Source organism: Musa acuminata, chromosome BXJ1-2 (genome assembly GCF_036884655.1).
Source record: "Musa acuminata AAA Group cultivar baxijiao chromosome BXJ1-2, Cavendish_Baxijiao_AAA, whole genome shotgun sequence".
Taxonomy (NCBI): Eukaryota; Viridiplantae; Streptophyta; class Magnoliopsida; order Zingiberales; family Musaceae; genus Musa; species Musa acuminata.
The window spans coordinates 12,381,082-12,402,606 of record NC_088328.1 but is presented as its reverse complement, the minus strand read 5'-3'; positions in this window follow the sequence as shown (position 1 = coordinate 12,402,606).

Genomic DNA, 21,525 nt, shown 5'->3' with positions numbered 1-21,525 from the left:
CACATGAAGGAATATAAACAAAAATTAGTGATGAAATATTACTTCATGAATACAATAAAATTCATATAGCATATCATGATTTATTAGAATTAGTCTTCCTTTTGGTGAATAGCAAAAAGAATAGTAGGAGAGCAAGATCTCAATTCATGCACATCAAATACTCAATCATAAAAATCATGATTCATCTAGAAAATTCTCCTCTTTAAATATTCAAAGAGAAAATCATGATGAACATTCTTGGTTTACATAAAGTTTCAAAACATAATTATCAAGATCATGAATACTAAAAGACTATGAAACATTTCGACAAATCTCCTTTTAAATAGAAAACAATCTTGATTCATAAAGGATTTAATGTTATAAATTTCAAGAGATCAAGATCGTGATTTCGATAAAAAATTATTCAAATTTAAATCATCAAAATAATTATCAAAATCCAAGAGATTCACAAAGATGATACAAATGGATTCATCAAAATCAATAAGATTGAGCAAAATAATTTTCAAGAATGTTTTCCTCTTTTCGATTTTTTCAAAACATATGATATTGTTTCATTTATGCCAAATTAAAACATGTATCATGTTTAAAACCGAAAGAGTAAGATTTATTATAACAAAGATCAATAAGGTACTTTCATTATGGTAAAAATCAATAATCCATAAATCGTAAGATTCATCATGCATAATTTCAAATTTTATTAAGCATGATCAATATGCATGACACTAAAACATGTTTTCAAAATGTTTAATATTTTTATTACACAGTTTCATCATTATGCATCATTATATATAACTTTACAATGTCATGCATAAAATCGTCAAATCATAGTATTAAAATATTAATATTTTTATTACAACTTTATGCATCATTAAGTATACAATTGTCACACTTCACTATTTCATATAAGCATGCCTATTTCATTTATGTCAAATCAAAACATACATCATTTTTTAAAGTCACTTTTATATCAAATCAAAAAATGCATCATTAAGCATGATCATTATGCATTACTTCAAATCAAACATGATTTCATTTATTTTCAAAATATTTATCATGATAGAGCATTTAAGCCAAAGAAACTATTAAACATAATGCATATTCATCAATGATGGTTTCATTGAGTATAAAGTATTTTCAACCAAAATCATTTGTTATTTATTGTAGTCATACATTTTTCTTTTTAGGTGAATTTATCTTTTCATGCTTAGTTTGCATACAAAAGCCGTGCATCATTTTTGAAAGCAACTTTCATCATGGTATAAATCGATAATCCATAAACTATAAACTATAAAAGATCATTATGGAAATCATCAATAATCAATAAACTATAAATTACCCAAAACTCATCATCATCATGCATAGCTTCAAAAAATAAATTTATTAGGCATGATATCATATTTCATAAGGCATTTTTAATCAAAATCATTTTGTTTATCATAAACATATAATTTTCATGATTATTTTCAAAATTACTAGAATGATAAGCATAATTTCTAATTTTTTATTTTCATGTAATTTTTAAGAAAATTAATCCTAAACGAAATTAAAAATAACTTATGAAAAGTATTATGTAATTTCAAAATAATTCAAGAGAGTTGAGTTACTTACCTTGTAGTTGAAGCTCGTCAAAGCCCAATTCACCGTTTTACCTTTGGAAGTTTTTGATTCATCCTTGGTTGCCTTCCTCTTCTTTGGCCTCTTCCTCCGTTCAAGTTCATTGTTTATTTTAGATTTTTGTTTAATAAACTTATTAAGATTTAGTGTTCGAAGTTCAAGTTCATCATTGTCCTCATCACTTGAGTTATCGCTCAAGTGGTATTCACTTGTCCGAAGTTCCAAATTCTTTCTGTTCTTTGGAAGGTGATTTTGTTCATCATGTGCATTGTGCACCATTTCATATGTCATCAACGAACCAATTAGTTCTTCAAGTGAAAAAATATTTAAATCTTTTGTTTCTTGTATTGCAGTTATTTTAGGATCCCACCTTTTTGGAAGGGATCTTAAGATCTTGCTTACGAGATCAAAATTCGAAAAAGATTTACTAAGTACTCTTAGATTATTGATGACATCCGTGAAACGGGTGTACATATCGCCTATAGTCTCGCTTGGTTGCATTCGAAAAAGCTCAAAATCATGCAATAAAATGTTAACTTTCGAGTCTTTAACTCTACTAGTTCCCTTGTGCATGATTTCAAGTGTTTGCCAAATATCAAAAGCCGTTTCGCACGTAGAAATCCGATTGAACTCAATTTTATCCAAAGAACAAAATAGGTCATTCATAGCCTTTGCGTTTAAAGAAAAATACTTCTTCTCCAAATCCGACCATTAGTTCATCGGTTTAGAGGGAAGTTGAAAACCATTTTCAATGACATTCCATAAATCCAAATTCATAGAAATCAAGAAAACTCTCATTCGAGTTTTCCAATAAGTGTAGTCCAATACGTTAAACAATGGTGGACGAAAAACCCATAAGCCCTCTTGAAAGCCATGAAGAGCCATTTCTCTCGGGCGTAAATCTGAAATGAGAAATACCGGGCTCTGATACCAATTGTTAGGATTGGAGCGACACTAAGAGGGGGGGGGGGGTGAATTAGTGCAGCGGATTAAAATTTTGGTTTCGACAAATCTTTTGATACGTTGAAAACCGAACTTGAAAAGTTTAACTTGAACGCGTGTTTGTAAAGGTATGCAGCAAAGGTAATGAGGAAATAAAGTACGTAAGAAGGTTTGCAGTAATGTAAATAGCAATAAGGAAACGCAAACTAGAGATCACGCCAATTTTAAAGTGGTTCGGTCAAATGACCTACATCCACTTGCGAGGCCCTCTTCGATGAGGCTCCCACCTTCCACTAGCAAATCTCTTGAAAGGGAAGGGCAAATACCCCTCTTATAACCTTTTACAAGCGGTTCACACTCTTACAAATTTTCAGCAAGAAAGAAGGAGGTGAACACTCTAGCAAATTGAAAACAAGACTTGCTAAGACTTTTCTAAGACCTTTCTCTCAATCAATTGCTTCTCAAAAAGTTGTAATCTCAGTTGAGAATTGAGGGGTATTTATAGGCCTCAAGAGGATTCAAATTTAGGCTCCAAAATTTGAATTCTCTTTGGTTCCCGATGCTGGCGGTGCCACGGCCTGTCAGTGGCGATGCCACCGCCTGTTAGTGTCTGAAACTGACAGTGTACTAGCGGTGCCACCGCCCAGCCAAGCGGTGCCACCGCTTGGCTCTCAGGTTTTAGGCGGTGCCACCGCCTAATCTGGCGGTGCCACCGCCTACACTATTTCAGCTCACTGGTTGGGCTCCAAACTTGGCTCAAACTAGTCTGAACTCGGGCCCAATTGGCCCCTACTTGGGTTATAGGATTAACACCTAATACTAACCCTAATTAACGTGCTAACTATGAATTTAAAGATATTTCCTAAGCTATTACAAAGTCCGCAAGTCAAGACTTTTTCCGGCGAGCTTCCGGCGAACTTCCGGCGGTCTTCCGACGAACTCTCAGAAACCATTCTGCGGACTCCCGGCAAGCTCCTAGACTTCACGATTTGATCTTGGCGAGTACCAACGAGCTTCTTCGGCAAGCTCCGATCTTTCTCGGTGAGCTCCGCGAACTTCTAATGAACCTTCCGGTGAGCTTCCGAAAAACCCTTCGGCAAGCTCCCTACTCATTCTCGGCTAGTTCCGGCAACATTCCCGACGAACCTTCGGACTTCCGTCGAACTCTCGAACTCGCAACAAATCCTTCGCGCTTAACTCCGACACTTTGTTTCACTTTATGTCTTCATCGTTATCGTAGTTAATTCTGCACACACAAGCCAAAATTTTACTCCGATCTAGACAATTATTACAACGCGAATTGACATTCTGTTGCCCGGCACGTCATTGGTTGGCGCTTCGTCCGATTCTTCAACGCATCGTCCTCTCTTGCGGCTTGTTGCCTAATCGGCGGTTGACCTCCGCAACCCCGATATCCTTGGCGCAATTCTGCTCTTGGCTTGATGCCCGACGTCCGAAGCCTTCTGCCATCCAATATCCTAACGTGATCTCCTCCGGTGCAACGTCAATTCCTCCTGCGTTAATTGTCTAATCCTGATCGAGTAGACCTGCATCACTCAAATACAGTTAAACATTTAAACACAATCAATTAGTTTCATCATCAAAATCTAAGATTCAACACCAAGAAGTCTCACCGTCATAGCATAGTCTTCGAGACTATGTCAGGCGATGATACCGCCCAAGACAGTGTTAGTGTCGATTGACACTAGGCGATGGTACCACCCAATGCAGGCGGTGGTACCGTCAGTGCTCGGGGAACCCAGGATGGGAATGTTTTAGATTCCAAGTTTGAATCAACTTGAAGCCTATAAATACCCCTCTCATCCCTAGTTAAAACACACAAACACAGAGAGATTAAAAGAGAGAAAACGCTGCTGTGATCACAAGTGTATTCCCTCCTCTAGCTTAAACTTACATTTCTGTTTAGAGAGGAGAGTGAGTGCTTATAAGGGTTATCTCCTAAACCCGGTAAAAGGGGAAGAGGGGTATAAAAGGTGATTTGCCTTCTCCTATTGAAGGAAGGCCTCTAGTAGACGCCAGTGACATCGTCGGAGGAGAAAGCCAAAAGTGAATGTAGGTCACGTTGACCGAACCACTCTAAAACTGTTGCATTCTCTGGTTTGCATTCCATTCCTGCTATAACCTTACTGCAAACTTCCTTAAGTGCTTACTGCCTATAATTCATTACGTATGCTTTCAAGTTAAGTTTCTGAAATCGGTTTTTCGTCGGAAACGATTTTATCGCAATGAAGTTTTTGAAGATGTGATTTTACCGCTGCACTAATTCACCCCCCTCTTAGTGCTAACCCCTGATCCTAACAATTGGTATCAGAGCCTCGTGATTTCTCAATTGGTTTAACACCCAAGAGAAGTGGCTCTTTTCGGCTTTCAAGAGGATCACTCTCTCATTCGTCCTCCCTTTTTCAATGGGACGAACTATACTTATTGGAAAACTCGAATGAGAGTTTTCTTGCTTTCATTGAATCTCGATTTATGGCATATAGTCGAATTCGGTTTTCAAATGTCTTCTCTTCCAATGAACCATTGGAATGATTTGGAGAAGAAGATGTTTTCTCTAAATGCAAAGGCTATGAATGCCTTATATTGCGCCTTAGATAGAAATGAGTTTAATCATGTTTCTGCTTGTGAAATGACTTTCAATATTTGGCGCACTCTTGAAATCACACATGAAGGAACTAGCAAAGTTAAAGATTCAAAAATTAATTTTTTAATGCATGATTTCGAGTTTTTTCGAATGAAGCCGAGCGAAACCATTGTTGACATGTACACCCGTTTTACGGATGTCGTTAATGGTTTAAATGCTCTTGGCAAATGTTTTTCGGATTTTGAACTTGTAAACAAGATTTTGCGTTCTCTTAATAAGAGTTGGGATTCAAAAATAACGACTATTCAAAAATCGAAAAACTTGAACCAATTTCCAATCGAAGAACTAATAGGGTCCTTGATGACCTATGAAATAATGTACAATGCACGTAAAGAACTTGAGAACCACCTTCCAAAGAACAGGAAGGATTTCGAACTTAGAACATTTGTAGACCACTCGAGCATAAGCTCAAGTGATGGTGAACATGAACTACTCACTAAGAAATTTAAAAAGTTCATGAAACAAGAATTAAAGAATAAGAATAAAAAGAATGCAACTACTTGCTTTGAACGCAAGAAGAAGAACACAAAGTGGGATAAATCGAGCTCCTCCGAAGATGAGGAGAAAATTAACAAAGGCGAGGTGGCAAACTACGCCTTAACGGCTTTCAACGATAAGGTAATCAAAACTCCCTTAATTTTTTTTAAAATTATATAATAATTTTCATGAGTTATTTTTAGTTTAGTTTAGAATTAATTTTCTTGAAAATTAGATGTTTAATAATGAAAATACAAAAATTAGGAATCATGCTTATCATTCTAGTAATTTTAAAAATAATCATAAAAATTATATGTTTATGATAAACAAAATGATTTTGATTAAAAATACCTTATGAAATCATGTTTGATGATATCATGCCTAATAAATTTATTTTTCAAAATTATGTATGATGAATTTAAGTAATAATGAGTTTTAAGTGATTTATGGATTATCGAAATTTGTGATCTTTTGAAAGTTCTTTTTCGGCGTTAATGAATGATGCATGAATTTGGCATAAAAGAAAAGAACATGCATGTATAAAATCAATCAATAAGTTGAAATAAAAAGAAAGAAAAGTATTTTTCTTGAAAACTTCTCAAATCCCTACCTTATTGATTTTTCACTAAGAGATCAATAAAATTATTTATGCCATTTTGAATCTCTTGAAAATAATGTTGAGATTTTGATGATTTAAATTTTAAATGAGTTTTATCAAAATCATGATCTTAATTTCTTGAAATAACATGAGATTTCCTTTGATGATTTAAAAGGAGATTTGTCGAAATGATTCATGAAATTTTGGATACATGACTTGGATACATGACTTGATCCTTCATTTGTTTATGAGATAGTTGAAATCTTTATACCTTTGAATTCTTTCCTTCTCCTTTCGATTTTTGAAATTATGCATGTTATATGTTGAAGATTTAAACCATGCTTTAATATCATGCATACTCAAGAAATGTTGATTTGATAAATTGAATAAATTGAAAATGAATGATGATTTTTCTCTTGAATATAACTTGTGAAATTTTTTAATCATCATCTTGATTTCTCGATATTCGATACATGAGATTTTTCTATGAATCAAGATTTTTTCATGCTATGATAAAATTCCTTGTATTCATGAAATGTTTATCTCATGACCAAAATTCTCTTGATATTTTGAATGTGATGAAATGAAATTATGCATGAAAAATGAAATGCAAAGTTTTAAAATTATACATGTTGTAAATTGAAACTAGAATGATGTACAAACATATTGAAAAATGATTAATTCTTTACCTTTGTCATAATTTAAAAATTGACATAAAAGGTCTGCCCTTCTTTTTATCAATGACAAAGGGGGAGAAAGAATTTCTAGCGTGCACATCATGAAAAGAGACAAACTTGTTAGCTTGCACAAGTCAAGAAAATGTAAAATATGCTAACTTGCACTTTGCAATAGAAGCAAAATTGCTAGCTCAAACATTGCAAAGGAAGCAAAAATTTGCTAGCTTGCAACTTACATATTTCAAGAAGCAAGAGTTGTTTTCTTGAACATCTCTAATTTGCTAGCTTACATGTTGTAAAACTTGCATATCTAAAACTTGATAGCTTGAATGTTCTAAGCAATGATGTAACACTTGCTAAATGTTCTAGCATACAAATTGCATGATGATAAAATTTGATATTATGTTTTTCATGCAATAATTTGAATCTATATCTCTAAACACATGAGAACTAAACTTCTCCTTTTTATTGATGACAAAGGGGGAGAAGTATGTTGATGATATGTATGATTTGATCATGACATGTTACTTGGATTTTTGAATCCAAGAGTTACTATCAATAAGGCATATTGATAGGGGGAGTTTGTTTAAACTCCGGGAGTTAAGGTTAACTCCGTCGTCGATTAGTTGTCATCATCAAAAAGGGAGAGATTGTTGAATCTCGTATTTTGATGATAAAACCAATTGATATGTGTTTATGTTTTAATCTATATTTTGAGTGACACAGGATGCTTCGATCAAGAGGAGACAACTAAAGTAGAAAAAATCATGTTGGGTCGGAGGAATATGTCAGAAAATTGGACGTCAGACCGGTGGATCGGTCAACGTATCAACAGAAGGCTTCGAGCCGTGGATTCGGGCATCTAGCCAAGAAGAGCGGATATTATGCCAAGGATATCGAAGTTGTGGAGTCAACTGGCCGAGTGGGCAATAGGTTGTATGAGAGGATGATGCGCCAAAGAATCAGACGAAGCGTCGAGGGACCAATGACATGCCAGACAACTTGATTAATGCTTAGTATTAATTGTCTAGATCGAAGTGTGTTTTTACATGTGCAAGATTAACTATGATAACAAGGCATGAAGCAAAATGAAGTTCCGGAGTCAAGGACACGACTTCGTTGGGAGTTTGAGAGTTCGTCGGAAGTCTAGACGTTCGTTGGAAGTTCCAGCGGAACCAGCCGAGAAGTCTCAGAGCTTGCCAGAGAAGCTTAACGGAACTTGCCAAGAATACTATCATGAAGTCCAAGAGCTTGTCGGGAGTCCATCGGAACATTGCCGAGAGATCGTCGAAAGTTCGCTAGAAGATCGTTGGAAGCTCGCTGGAAGAATAGACATAGGGACTTGTTTAGCTTAGCAAATGTATTAGGATTTCATAGTTAGCACGTAATTGGGCTTGGATTTGGACCAACCCAATTAGGGACCAGTTAGGCCCATGTAAGGACTGTGTTAGGCCCAATAAAAGGCCCAAATAGTACCCCAAGAAGTCTCACCATCATGGCACAGTTTTCGAGACTATGTCAGGCGATGGTACCGCCAGTCTGGGCGGTTGTACCACCCTTGGCAGGGTGCCAGGTGGTGGTACCGCCAGACCTGGGGAACCCGGGATAAGAAAGTTTTAGGCTCCAAGTTTGAATCAACTTGAAGCCTATAAATACCCCTCTCATCCCTGGTTAAAACACACAAGCACAGAGAGATTAAAAGAGAGAAAACGATGTTGCGATCATAAGTGTATTCTCTCCTCTAGCTTAAACTTATATTTCTGTTTAGAAAGGAGAGTGAGTGCTTGTAAGGGTTATCTCCTAAACCCGATAAAAGGAGAAGAGGGGTGTAAAAGGTGATTGGCCTTCTCCTGTTGAAGGAAGGCCTCTAATGGACGCCGGTGACCTTGTCGGAGAAGGAAGCCGAAAGTGGATGTAGGTCACATTGACCGAACCACTCTAAAACTGCTATATTTTCTAGTTTACATTTCATTCCTGCTATTACCTTACTGCAAACTTCCTTAAGTGCTTACTGCCTTCAATTCATTACGTACGCTTTCAAGTTAAGTTTCCGAAATCGATTTTTTGTCGGAAACGGTTTTATCACAATGAAGTTTTTGAAGATGTGATTTTACCGATGTACTAATTCACCCCCCCTCTTAGTGCCGACCCCTAATCCTAACACAACAAGAATGAGGGGTAGAGAGGTATTTAGAGGTGTGAGGAAGTAGTTTAGGAGGGCTTGGGGTCGATTCTATCGTTGGCCCTAAGTTGCTTTTTATAGGGCAGAGGTTGCGGGTAGTGGCACCGCTAGCTGGGTGGTGCTATCGCCTGTCACCCGTGACAATCGGCGGTGCTACCACCAGCTGGGCGGTGCCACCGCCTATAGGCAGTAAGCACTTACACTGGTGTTTGGTGCTATCATAGGTGATTACGATTTTACATGATTTTTATTGTTGTGAGGCACACAACCTTATTTACTTCATCATGTAAAATTTGCATGATACCAGAAGATTCATTCATGTAAATTTCATATTGAAGATTGTACGTTCATGATTCATCATATAAAATGCATACCATACTAAAACATTGTATAGAACTCGAAAAAAAAAATATGCATACTATGATTTCATGATTTACCATATAAAATTTGTATGCAAGCATCATAACAACTCACATGGAAAAATGCAGATGGCTCATTGTGTATACTATAAGATCATGATTCATGTGAGTGATCAAGAAAGTCCGAAAATAAAAATTTAATAAATTCATGAATTCAGACAGTTTAACATCCCTAATTCCCTTCTAATGAAGTCAAATTGTTCTTCATTTAAGGGTTTTGTAAATATATCAGCTAATTGATGTTTCGTATCAATAAACTCTAATATTACATCATGATTATTAATAAGATCTCGTATAAAGTGATGTCTAATGTCAATGTGTTTAGTTCTAGAGTGTTGAATAGGATATTTGGCCAAGCATATTGCACTAGTGTTGTCACACTTTATAGGTATGTTTTTTAGATCAATTCTATAATCCTTTAAAGTGTTTTTCATCTATATAACTTAAACACAGCATGCACCTGTAGCTATGTATTCAGCTTCGGTTGTAGATAATGCAACCGAGTTTTATTTCTTGGAAGACCAAGAAACAAGTGCGTGTCCTAAAAATTGACATGTTCCGAATGTGCTTTTTCTATATAAACTACATCCAGTAAAATCCGCATGTGAATAACCAAGCAATTCAAAGTTCTTAGATTTAGGATACCATAATCCTAGTTTAGGAGTTCCTTTTAGGTATCTAAATATCCTTTTAATAGCTTTTAAATGAGATTGCTTAGGGTTAGACTGAAATCTAGCATAAAGTCCTATACTAAACATGATGTCTGGTCTAGTTGTAGTGAGGTAAAGCAAACTACCTATCATACCCCTATAAGCTTTTTGATTAAAGCTTTCTCCACTTTTGTCAATGTCTAACTTAGTGGAGGTACTCATAGGAGTGTTGATAGCCTTTGAACTATCCATGTTAAATCTTTTTAGCAAGTCTAAAGCATATTTTATTTGATTAAAAAAATATCATTGCTAAGTTGTTTAATTTGTAAGCTTATAAAGAAGGTTAGTTCCCCCATTAGGCTCATTTCAAATTCTAGACTCATGCTTTTCGCAAATGATTCACATAAGGATTCATTTGTAGAACCAAAAATAATGTCATCAACATAAATTTGAATAATAAGAAAATTATTTTTAATTTTTTTAATAAACAATATAGTATCGACCTTGCCTTTAGAGAAATTATTATAAATTAAAAATGAGTTAAGTCTCTTATACCAAGCCCTTAGGGCTTGTTTCAATCCATAGAGAGCTTTAGTCAATTCAAACACATGATTAGGAAAATTATCATTCTCAAATCCGGGAGATTGTTCAACATAAACTTATTCGGAGATAAAGTCATTAAGAAAAGTACTTTTAACATCCATTTGAAATAATTTAAAATTATTGCTACTAGCATAGGCAAGAAGCATCCTTATAGCTTCTAATTGAGCCACAAGAGCGAAGTTTCTTTGTAATTGATACATTCTCCTTGGTTGAAACCTTTAGCTACTAATCTAGCCTTGTTTCTAACCACAATACCAAATTCATCTTACTTGTTTCTAAAGACCCATTTAGTACCAATAACTAAATGGTCATTTGGCCTAGGAACAAGCTTCCACACCTCATTTTTCTCATATTGATTTAACTCATCTTACATTGTGATGACCAATAAATCATATTTCAATACCTCGTCAATGCATTTAGGTTCAATTTGAGAGAGAAAAGTGGCGTTTGCACAAAAATTCTTAAGAGAGGAACGAGTTTGAACCCCTTTAGATGTGTCTCTTATGATTAGCTCCTTAGGATGAGTATCTACATACTTCCAATCCTTGGGTATGGATGTTTCGGAAGTAGATGCATCTAAGTTGCTAGATGGAGAAGGGGTTTTATTTAAATTCAAAGCATCAAAATTAACATCATCATCAAAATCATTTTTCTTAACTTCGAAAACTTTATTAAAAACAACATAAATAGATTCTTCTATAATTAAAGTTCTTTTATTAAATATATGAAATGCTTTAGAAATAGAAGAATAGCCAAGAAAAATTTCTTCATCAGATTTAGCATCAAATTTTCCTAAGGCATCTTTTTCATTCAAGATAAAACACTTACACCCAAAAACTTTAAAATATAAAACATTGAGTTTTTTGTTGTTCCACAACTCATAAGGAGTTTTGGTGAGTAAGGGTCTTACTAGAACTCTATTCATGACATAACATGTCGTGTTTACGACTTCGGCCCAAAAATATTTGGGTAGGCTATGTTCATTCAACATGGTTCTTGTCATTTCTTGTAAGTTTCTATTCTTTCTTTCTACTACTTTATTTTGTTGAGGATTTCTTAGAGTAGAGAAGTTATGGTTGTATCTATTAGATTCACAAAATTCTTGGAAATCATGATTTTGAAATTCACCACCGTGATCACCTCGAATTGATGAAATCATAAAGCCCTTTTCATTTTGAACAAGTTTACAAAACTTAAAAAAATACCTAAAGCAATCGTTTTTGTATGCTAAGAAGTAAGTCCAAGTATATCTACTATAATCATCAATAATAACAAAGGCATACTTACTACCTCCTAGGTTTGATGTAGCAATTGGTCCAAACAAGTCCATATGGATCAATTGTAATGGTCTAGAAGTGCTTATTTGATTCTTTGGTTTGAAACTATCTTTTATTTGTTTTCCTAGTTGACATGCATAATATACATTGTCTTTAACGAACTTAATATGAGGAATTCCTCTCATAAGTTCTTTAGATGAAATTTGAGAGATTAGTTTAATGCTAGCATGACCTAATCTCCTATGTCAAAGCTAAGCATCGTCATTCAAGATCGAAAAACACATTTCATTGCAAAGATCATTAATGTCAATAGTATATACATTATTTTGTTTTAGTATAATCATAAATATGTTTTTATATGATTTTTCAATAATACAAGCATTAGATTCAAATTTAACAATGTATCTTTTATCACATAAGTGACTAATGCTCAAGAGGTTATGCTTTAAGCCATCAGCCAACAACACATCTTCAATAAAATGGTTGGATTTGTTACCTATGGTTCCTTTGCTAATGATTTTACCCTTGTTGTTGTCTCTGAAGGTGACATATCCTTCGTCTAGGCTAGTGAGCTTAGAGAATTGAGATGGATCTCCGGTCATATGCCTTGAGTATCCACTATCAAGGTACCATCTCTTGCTCCTAGCTTGTAATGTTATATTTTTTTATAAAAAAAGATGATTTTTAAGTATCCATTTAACCTTAGGTGCCTTAAAAATCGATCTACATATCTTATCATGTTGCATTGAGTCATTTGATGTTCTTTTAAACCCAAATCAATCTATGTGGACTACATCTTTTAAGTGGACATTTATAGGCAATATGTCTGAGTTTGCAATAAAAGTTGCATTTGGTGTGAGGTGAAACATGCAAGGTCGGGCTTTTAATAAAAGTGGTTGGATTTTGGTGAGAGCTACTCATAAATCCGATTCTACTTCTCCTATGAACGTGACCCTTATTGGTAAAGATCATGTTTAAAGACTTGCTACCAACCTCAAATTTTTCTAAGGTTTCTTTGAGTAGCAAGTTTACCTTTCTAAGTATTTTTAGTTCATCACATTTCATACAAGGAGTTAAACTACTATTATGCTCAATCTCTAATCTATCGAAATCACTAACAAGAGAATCATACTCTTTTTTTAATAATTTATATTTTTTACTAATTGATTTACATTCATCAAATAAATCATGAAAAGTATTTAATAGTTCATCAAAGGATAAATTTGCATCAAATGAACTTGTTACCTCATCTCCAATGGCTATTAGTGCATAGTGAGCAACTTGCTCGATGATGGTAGGCTCCTCTTCTTTGGATGCACTTGAGTCGTCCCATGTTGCTTTGAGAGCCTTCTTCTTTAGTTGCCTCTTCTTGGTTATGGGACATTTACTCTTGTAATATATCGGCTTCTTGCATTCGTAGCATATTACTTGGCCTTTCTTGGGTTCAAATTTATTTTTAGTGTCATTTTTAAATTTATTTTTTTCTATAAATTTTTTTAATTTTCTTGTTAAGAGTGTCAAATCTTCATCAAGGTCCTCATCACTTGAGTTTTCTTTCAAGTGGTCTTCTTGGGTTCTTAGTGTCATATCCTTCCTGTTCTTTGGAAGGGTGTCCTCAAGCTCTTCATGAGCTTTACAAGTCATTTCATAGGTCATTAGTGACCCAATTAGTTCTTCGAGAAGAAAATTATTTAGATCTTTGGCCTCTTGAATGACCATTACTTTAGGGTCCCAACTCTTTAGAAGGAATCTTAAAATTTTATTAACAAGTTCAAATTCCAAGAAACTTTTACCAAGTCCTTTTAGACTATTGATGATATCCGTAAATTGGGTATACATGTTTCCAATGGTCTCACTCGGTTTCATCCGAAACAACTCATAAGTGTGCACTAAGAGATTAATTTTTGACTCCTTCACTCTACTAGTGTCTTCATGAGTCACTTCAAGTATGTGCCAAATATCAAAAACTATTTCACAAATCGACACTCGATTAAACTCATTTTTATCTAATGCTCAAAACAAGACATTCATAGCCTTGACATTTAGAGTGAAAGTCTTCTTCTCTAACTCATTCCAATCGTTCATTGGAAGAGAAGAGAAGACTTTTGAAAACCATTTTCAACAATGTTCCATAGCTCAAAATCCATTAAAATTAGGAATATCTTCATTCTAGTCTTCCAATATGTGTAATCCGTCCCATTGAACATGGGCAGACGTGTAATTGAATGACCCTCTTGGTTGCCGGCAAATGCCATCTCTCTTGGGTTTTAAACTAAACGAGAGTAAACCTTGTTTTAATACCAATTGTTAGGATCAAGAGCAGCACTAAGAGGGGGGGGTGAATTAGTTCAGTGGAAAACTTTTTATGATTTCAGAAAATATTTCGTACGTTCGAAGGAAATCGATTCGAAAAGATAGTAACTTTAAAACATAAGAGAGCGTAAGTGTAGTGAAAGTAAGATGAGGAGAAGAAGCACTTTGCTATAAAATGATTTGCAGTTAAAGAAAATTACTCAAAATAAAATGTAAACCAGATTTAGAGTGGTTCGGTCAATGTGACCTACATCCACTATCGGATTCCTCCTCCGTCGAGATCACCAGCGTCCACTATTAGCCTTCCTTCAATAGGTGAAGACCAATTACCTTTTACAGCTCTTTCTCCCTTTGTCGGGTTTAGGAGAGAACCCTTACAAGTCTCACACTTCTCTTGAATGATCTCAAAATTTAGAAAGGGAGGAGGAGAACTCTAGCACTTGTTTACAACACTTGTACACCCCAATAACTCAAGATTATAATCACACTTCGGTGTCTTTTCATGCTGAAAAGAGTGGGGTATTTATAGGCCCCAATAACTTTTAAAAATGGAGCCAAAAAGTGTCTCATCCCGGATTTTCGAGGTACTAGCAGTACCACCACCATTATTGGGCGGTACTACCACTTGACATCTGACACTAGGCGATACCACCGCTTGATAGAGCTCGAAGACCGAGCTCTGGCAGTACCACTGCCTAACAGGGGCGGTACCATTGTTGGCAGCAATAACTGTCGATGGTACCATCACCCAGTCTGGGTGGTACCACTACCTAGTCTGGGTGGTACCACCACCCAGACCACCTGGAGTGTTGTTTTCCAAGCGGTGCCACCGTCGGCCAGGAATTCAGCATCCTGATTGGGCCTTGACTCCGGCCCAAACTAGCCCAACTCCAAGCCCAATTGGCCCCTAACAGAGTTGTTGGGATTACCTCCCAAATCAACTCTAATTATCGTTCTAACTACAATTAAGGCAAGCATGGTACGATACATCGATTTTTCACTTCGGTGATCTTCCAGTGAACTTTTCGATGAGTCTTCCGGTGAGCTTCCGGTGAACTCCCGACCACTCTCGGCTAGTCTTCCAGCTTGCTTCCGGTGATCTTCTGATGAGCTTTCGGTGAGTCTTCCAATATGCTTCCGGTGACGATGAACTATTAGCGAGCTCCCGGTATATCGTCTGAGTCTTCGAGTCCGGCCCATCATATGCTTTACGCCTTACTGCTATCACAGTTACTCCTGTACACTTATCTTAACACATGGATTAAATCAAATAATTTACCAATTGATTTTATCATCAAAATTCGAGATTCAACAAGTGAATATGGCCATGAAGATTGAGAGGCAACTCAAAAGAAAAGGCATAAGGTATGATTCAAAACCTTATTCTAGTTCTTCTTCTTCTTGAAAACCGAATTGGAGTAAAAAAGATGATAAACCCATTGTTAAGCCTAAAATTGATGAAACTAAAGGCAGAAATGAATCAAGCAGTAAGGGTAAAGGTGAGAATCTAGCTAATCAAACTAGAGGTATTAATTGTTTTAAGTGCCTTGGGCATGGACATGTGGTACATAAATATCCTAATAAGAGAGTTATGATCATGAGGGATAGAATTGTAGAATCCGAAAGTGAGAGAGAGGATAATAATGACATTCTAGAGGATGCTAGTGATGTAGAGTATGCTAAAGGTGAAAATATAGTTGTTCAATGCATACTTAGTTTACAAAATAAAAATGCTGAACATGGTGAACAACATGAAAATATGTTTCATACTCATTGTTTGATTGCTAACAAGTTGTGTAATGTGTTTATTGATAGTGGAAGTTGTACAAATGTCATAAGTACCTTGCTTGTGGAGAAACTAAAATTACCTACTATCAAGCATCCAAAACCTTACAAGTTACAATGGTTGAATGATAGTGGTGTAGTAAAGGTAAATCGACAAGTGTTAGTTTCTTTTTCAATTAGTAGATATAAAGATGAAGTTTGGTGTGTTATCTATATATACTGGTCATATGTTGTTGGGGAGACCTTGGCAATATGATTGAAGGGTAATACATGATGGGTTCAAGAACCATTATTCTTTGATCATGGATGGACAGAAATATCAGCTTGGACCTTTACCTCCAAAGATAAAACAACAATATGACGAGCTTGAGTCTTTATTAACCAGAAGTTTGGGGGGGAATAAGAAAGAGAGAAAAAAGAAAATGGTGAGTTGAGTGGTAAAAAGGAGAGTATTGGGAAACACAAAGGGAGAAAAAATAAGGAAAGCTTGAGTGAAAAAAAAAAAGAGTGTTTATGCCAAAATGAGTGATGTGAAGAAAGCTTTAACTATGACGCAACCCTTACTTATACTTATGTACAAGGATATTTTGATTGCTTCTAACAAAATTGACAAGAGTTTGCCTAGTGTTATTATTGACCTTTTACAGGAAAATGAGGATCTCTTTCCCGAAGAAATTCCTAATGGTTTGCAACCAATTAGAGGAATTGAGCATCAAATTGATTTCATTCCAAGTGCAAGCATACCAAATAAGCCAGCATATAGATGCAACCCCGAAGAGACCAAGGAAATCCAAAAGCAAGTAAGTGAACTTATGAAAAAGGAGTATGTGCGAGAAAGCATGAGTCCATGTGTAGTTCCTATTCTATTGGTGCCTAAAAAGGATGGATCTTGGAGAATGTGTGTTGATTGTCGAGCCATCAATAAAATCACAATAAAGTATAGACATCCTATTCCTAGGCTAAATGATATGTTGGATGAATTACATGGTTCTTGTGTGTTTTCATAAATTAATTTAAAATCTAGATATCATCAAATAAGAATGCATGAGGGTGATGAATGGAAAACTGTTTTTAAAACTAAACATAGTTTATATGAATGGTTGGTTATGCCTTTTGGCCTAACTAACGCACTTAGTACTTTCATGAGATTGATGAATCATATTTTACGTGATTACATTGAAAAGTTTATAGTAGTTTATTTTGATGATATACTTGTGCATAGCAAAAGTTTAGATGGGCATGTAATACATTTAAAAGTTGTTTTTGGTGTGCTTAGAAAAGAAAAGTTATATGCTAATATAAAGAAATACACTTTTTGTACTAATAAAATTATTTTTCTTGGATATGTTGTTAATGATAAAGGAATACATGTTGATCAAGAAAAAGTGAAAGTAATTAGGGAGTGGCCAAAACCTACTAGTGCTAGTGATGTTAGAAGTTTCATGGTCTTGTTAGCTTTTATAGAAGATTCATTAAGGATTTTTCTATAATTACTGCACCATTAACTGAATGCATCAAAAAGAATATGGGATTTAGATGGGGTGAAAAACAAGATGATGCTTTTAACTTACTTAAAGACAAACTCAGTTCAGCACCTTTGCTTGCTTTACCGAACTTTGCTAAAACTTTTGAGATTGAGTGTGATGCAGGTGGAATAGAAATTGGAGGAGTCTTAATACAAGAAGGTAGACCCATTGCATTCTTTAGTGAGAAGCTAAGTGGAGCAAGTCTTAACTACCCGATATATGACAAGGAGTTTTACATTTTGGTAAGAATGTTAGAGACATGGCAGCACTATCTTTGGTACAAGGAATTCATTATACATACCGATCATGAGTCCTTGAAATATCTCAAAGGATAAGGAAAGCTAAACCGTAGGCATGCAAAATGGGTAGATTTTATTGAATCCTTTCCATACATCATCAAGTATAAATAAGGTAAGGAAAATGTGGTTGCCAATGCTCTTTCTAGAAGGTATGCTCTAATTTCTCAACTTGATGCAAAATTATTGGGTTTTGAGTACATTAAAAATTTATACAATTCTGATCATAAATTTACTAATGTTTATGGGGCATGTAAGAAAGGGGGTTTTGATCAGTTCTTCGGGGATGATGGTTTTCGTTTCAAAAAAAATAAGTTGTGTATTCCTCAATGTTTAATGAGAGAATTACTTATAAGAGAGGCATATAGTGGAGGTTTAATGGGGCATTTTAGGGTTAGAAAAACTTTAGATGTGCTAAGTGATCATTTCTTTTGGCCACACATGAAAAGAGATGTTGAAAGATTGTGTGAGAAATGCATTACTTGTAAACAAGCTAAATCTAAAGTAATGCCTTATGGATTGTATACTCATCTTCATATAACTAGTGAGCCTTGGGTTGATATATCCATAGACTTTATCTTGGGTTTACTTAGGTCAAAAGGAGGGAGAGATTCAATTTTTGTTGTTGTTGATAGGTTTAGCAAGATGGCATATTTCATTCCTTGCCATAAAATAGATGATGCAACACATGTTGCGGGGCTGTTCTTCAAAGAAATTGTAAGACTACATGGCATTCCAAAGACAATTGTGAATGATAGAGATATGAAGTTCCTTAGTCATTTTTGGAAAATGCTTTGGAGTAAGTTGGGTATAAGGCTGTTGTATTCAACCACTTGTCATCCATAAACAAATGGACAAACAAAGGTAGTAAATCGAACTTTATCAACACTTTTGAGGGCCATAATTCAAAAGAATTTAAAAAAATGGGAGGAATGTTTGCCACATGTGGAGTTTGTTTATAACAGAAGTGTGCATGCTACAACAAACCATTCCCCATTTGAAGTTGTGTACGGGTTCAATCCATTAACTCATATGGATTTGCTACCTTTACCTTTGGAAAAGGCCAATTTAGATGGTAAGCAAAAGGCTAATTTTGTCAAAGCATTACAAAAAAGAGTCCAGACACAAATTAAAAAGAAAACTCTATAATATGAGAAATAACACAACAAAGGCTGAAAGCAAGTAGTATTTGAACCTGGTGATTAGGTTTGGGTACACTTGAGGAAGGAAAGATTTCCTAACCAAAGGAAGTATAAACTAATGCCAAGAGGAGATAGTCTATTTCAAGTCTTTCAAAAAGTCAATGACAATGCATACAAGCTGGAACTAACAAGTGAGTATGATAATATTAGTGCAACATTCAATATTTCTGATTATCTTTGTTTGATGTAGGTGATGAAGCCACTAATTCGATGACGAATCCTTTCAAGGAAAGGGGGAATGATATAAATGAGCAAGTTGATTATAATTTTACCAAAGACCCTTTAACTATTTATGGAGGACCAATGATAAGAGCTAAAGCTAAAAGGATGTAAGAAGTCTTAACTTGTTTATTGGAAGGCATTTGGAAGGAGCAAGTTGGTCAAAACTTGGTCAAGGTTCTATGGATATAAGAAGAGCCTAAAATAGTCACCTTAATTTAAATAAGTCAACATCGTGAAGAAAAAGTCTAGCCTTGAGAGAATGATGAATTTTTAGCCCATTTTGAAGAATAAAGGTCATTCAGCCATATTAGACCATATTAGAAATTGTGAGCTTATTCATGAATAATTATTCAAATAAATTCAAGACAGATTCATAATAATCTACATTCATGCATTAGAAATATGAATATCATTTAATGTATTTAAGGGATTTATTCCCTTTGTACTTGGCCTTTGTACTATATAAACAAGGTTGACTCCTTTTGTAAGGAAGATAATTCAGAAGTGTATTCAACTTTCAACACTAGTGAGTGTTTTATTTTTAAGTTTTTGCATAAACTTTGGAACTTATCAAGCTTTTCTACTTGTGATGTTCAAAACCCAAAAATCTTTGTTTTTTTCCTTTCAACTTATCAAGCTCCTTAGTTTGTGGTGTTTTAAGGGAATCAAAATGCTGTTCTAATTACTTCATCAAATTTTCATTAATAAAGTGATTAGAATAGTTTTCCTATCTTTAATCTTGAACGATCCATCTTGTTTCAATTCGTTGGAGGGGATCAATTTGCATTCCATATGTATCATAGCTCTTTAGCTATCGAGGTGTATGGTTGCTAAGTTGATGATTTTTATCACTAAGGATACCATGCAGGTGTTTATTTTATATGTTCACTAATTGATCTACTCACGGAATACTAGATGTTTGATGATACCTCATTGTCAAACAGCGATTCCATCGTCTTAGTAGTGTATCTAGTCCTTAGACTTAAGACACCAAGGGTGTCCTGTATGAGTACTACATTCTCTGATACCAGACTTCTAGACCTGAAAGTTCTAGATCTAGCACAACCGATCCTAGTGGTATATCTGATCATCAGACTTGAGACACCAAGGATGTCCTATATGAGTGCTCCACTCTTTGATACCGGACTTATAGGTTTGGATATCTCAAATCTAGCATAGCCAACCTTCAGGAGTGGTAGTCAACCTTACGAGGGCTATTGAGCATCAATAGAGGATCATCCTCTCTCAGTGTCATAAGAGGAATATCTCATATTTTCTTGCTCAAGCAAATCCCTAGCCAGGGTCATTCGGATTAAGAGAGAAAGAGTTCTCCGAGAGAATTCAATTAGAGTGAGACTCGAGTAGAAACTATATGGGTCTGATAGCACCATGCCCGGTATACAATCTTTGAGATATTAGATTGATAAAGGACTATAGATACATAGTAACTGAGGACAAATAGGTCCAATGGAATGGATTCCCCTGTATCACCTAGGGACTGTAGTGCAGTGGCCTAGTACATCTGTAGTCGATGAGTCGAGTGAATTATTATGAAGATAATAATTCACTAAGCTAGAATGAGTTTTGACAAGTATGACTCACTGTCAGCTCGATATTGGGCCTAGAGGGTCACATACATAGGTAAGTGTTACGACGAGTAAAGGTTCAGATATGAGTTATTTGCTAGAGCCCCTATCTTATTGGATATCTAATTAGTCATTGAATTATTGGATCCTATGGATGAGATCTAATAAGAGCCAATGAGAGATTATTAGGTAGAGATCAACTAATCTAAGAGTCTTAAGTAGTTGGATGGAGATCTAGTGCCCAATAATATATGATCCATTAGGGTTAAGTTGACAATGAGCCTCTATAAATAGGAGAGAACCAAATGATCATATGTAAGACCCCTTTTATGAATGCCACCTCCTATTCCCCTCTCCCCTTGTCCTCCTTAACCTGCAACCCCTATTTGGGGCTTGTAGACAGCAAGAAGGGCAAGCCCCTTCTTGATTACATGGTGTGTGCAATAAGGAGATCTGAGTAGTGATTTGAGGAGCGTCTTCGTAGCCCCTGT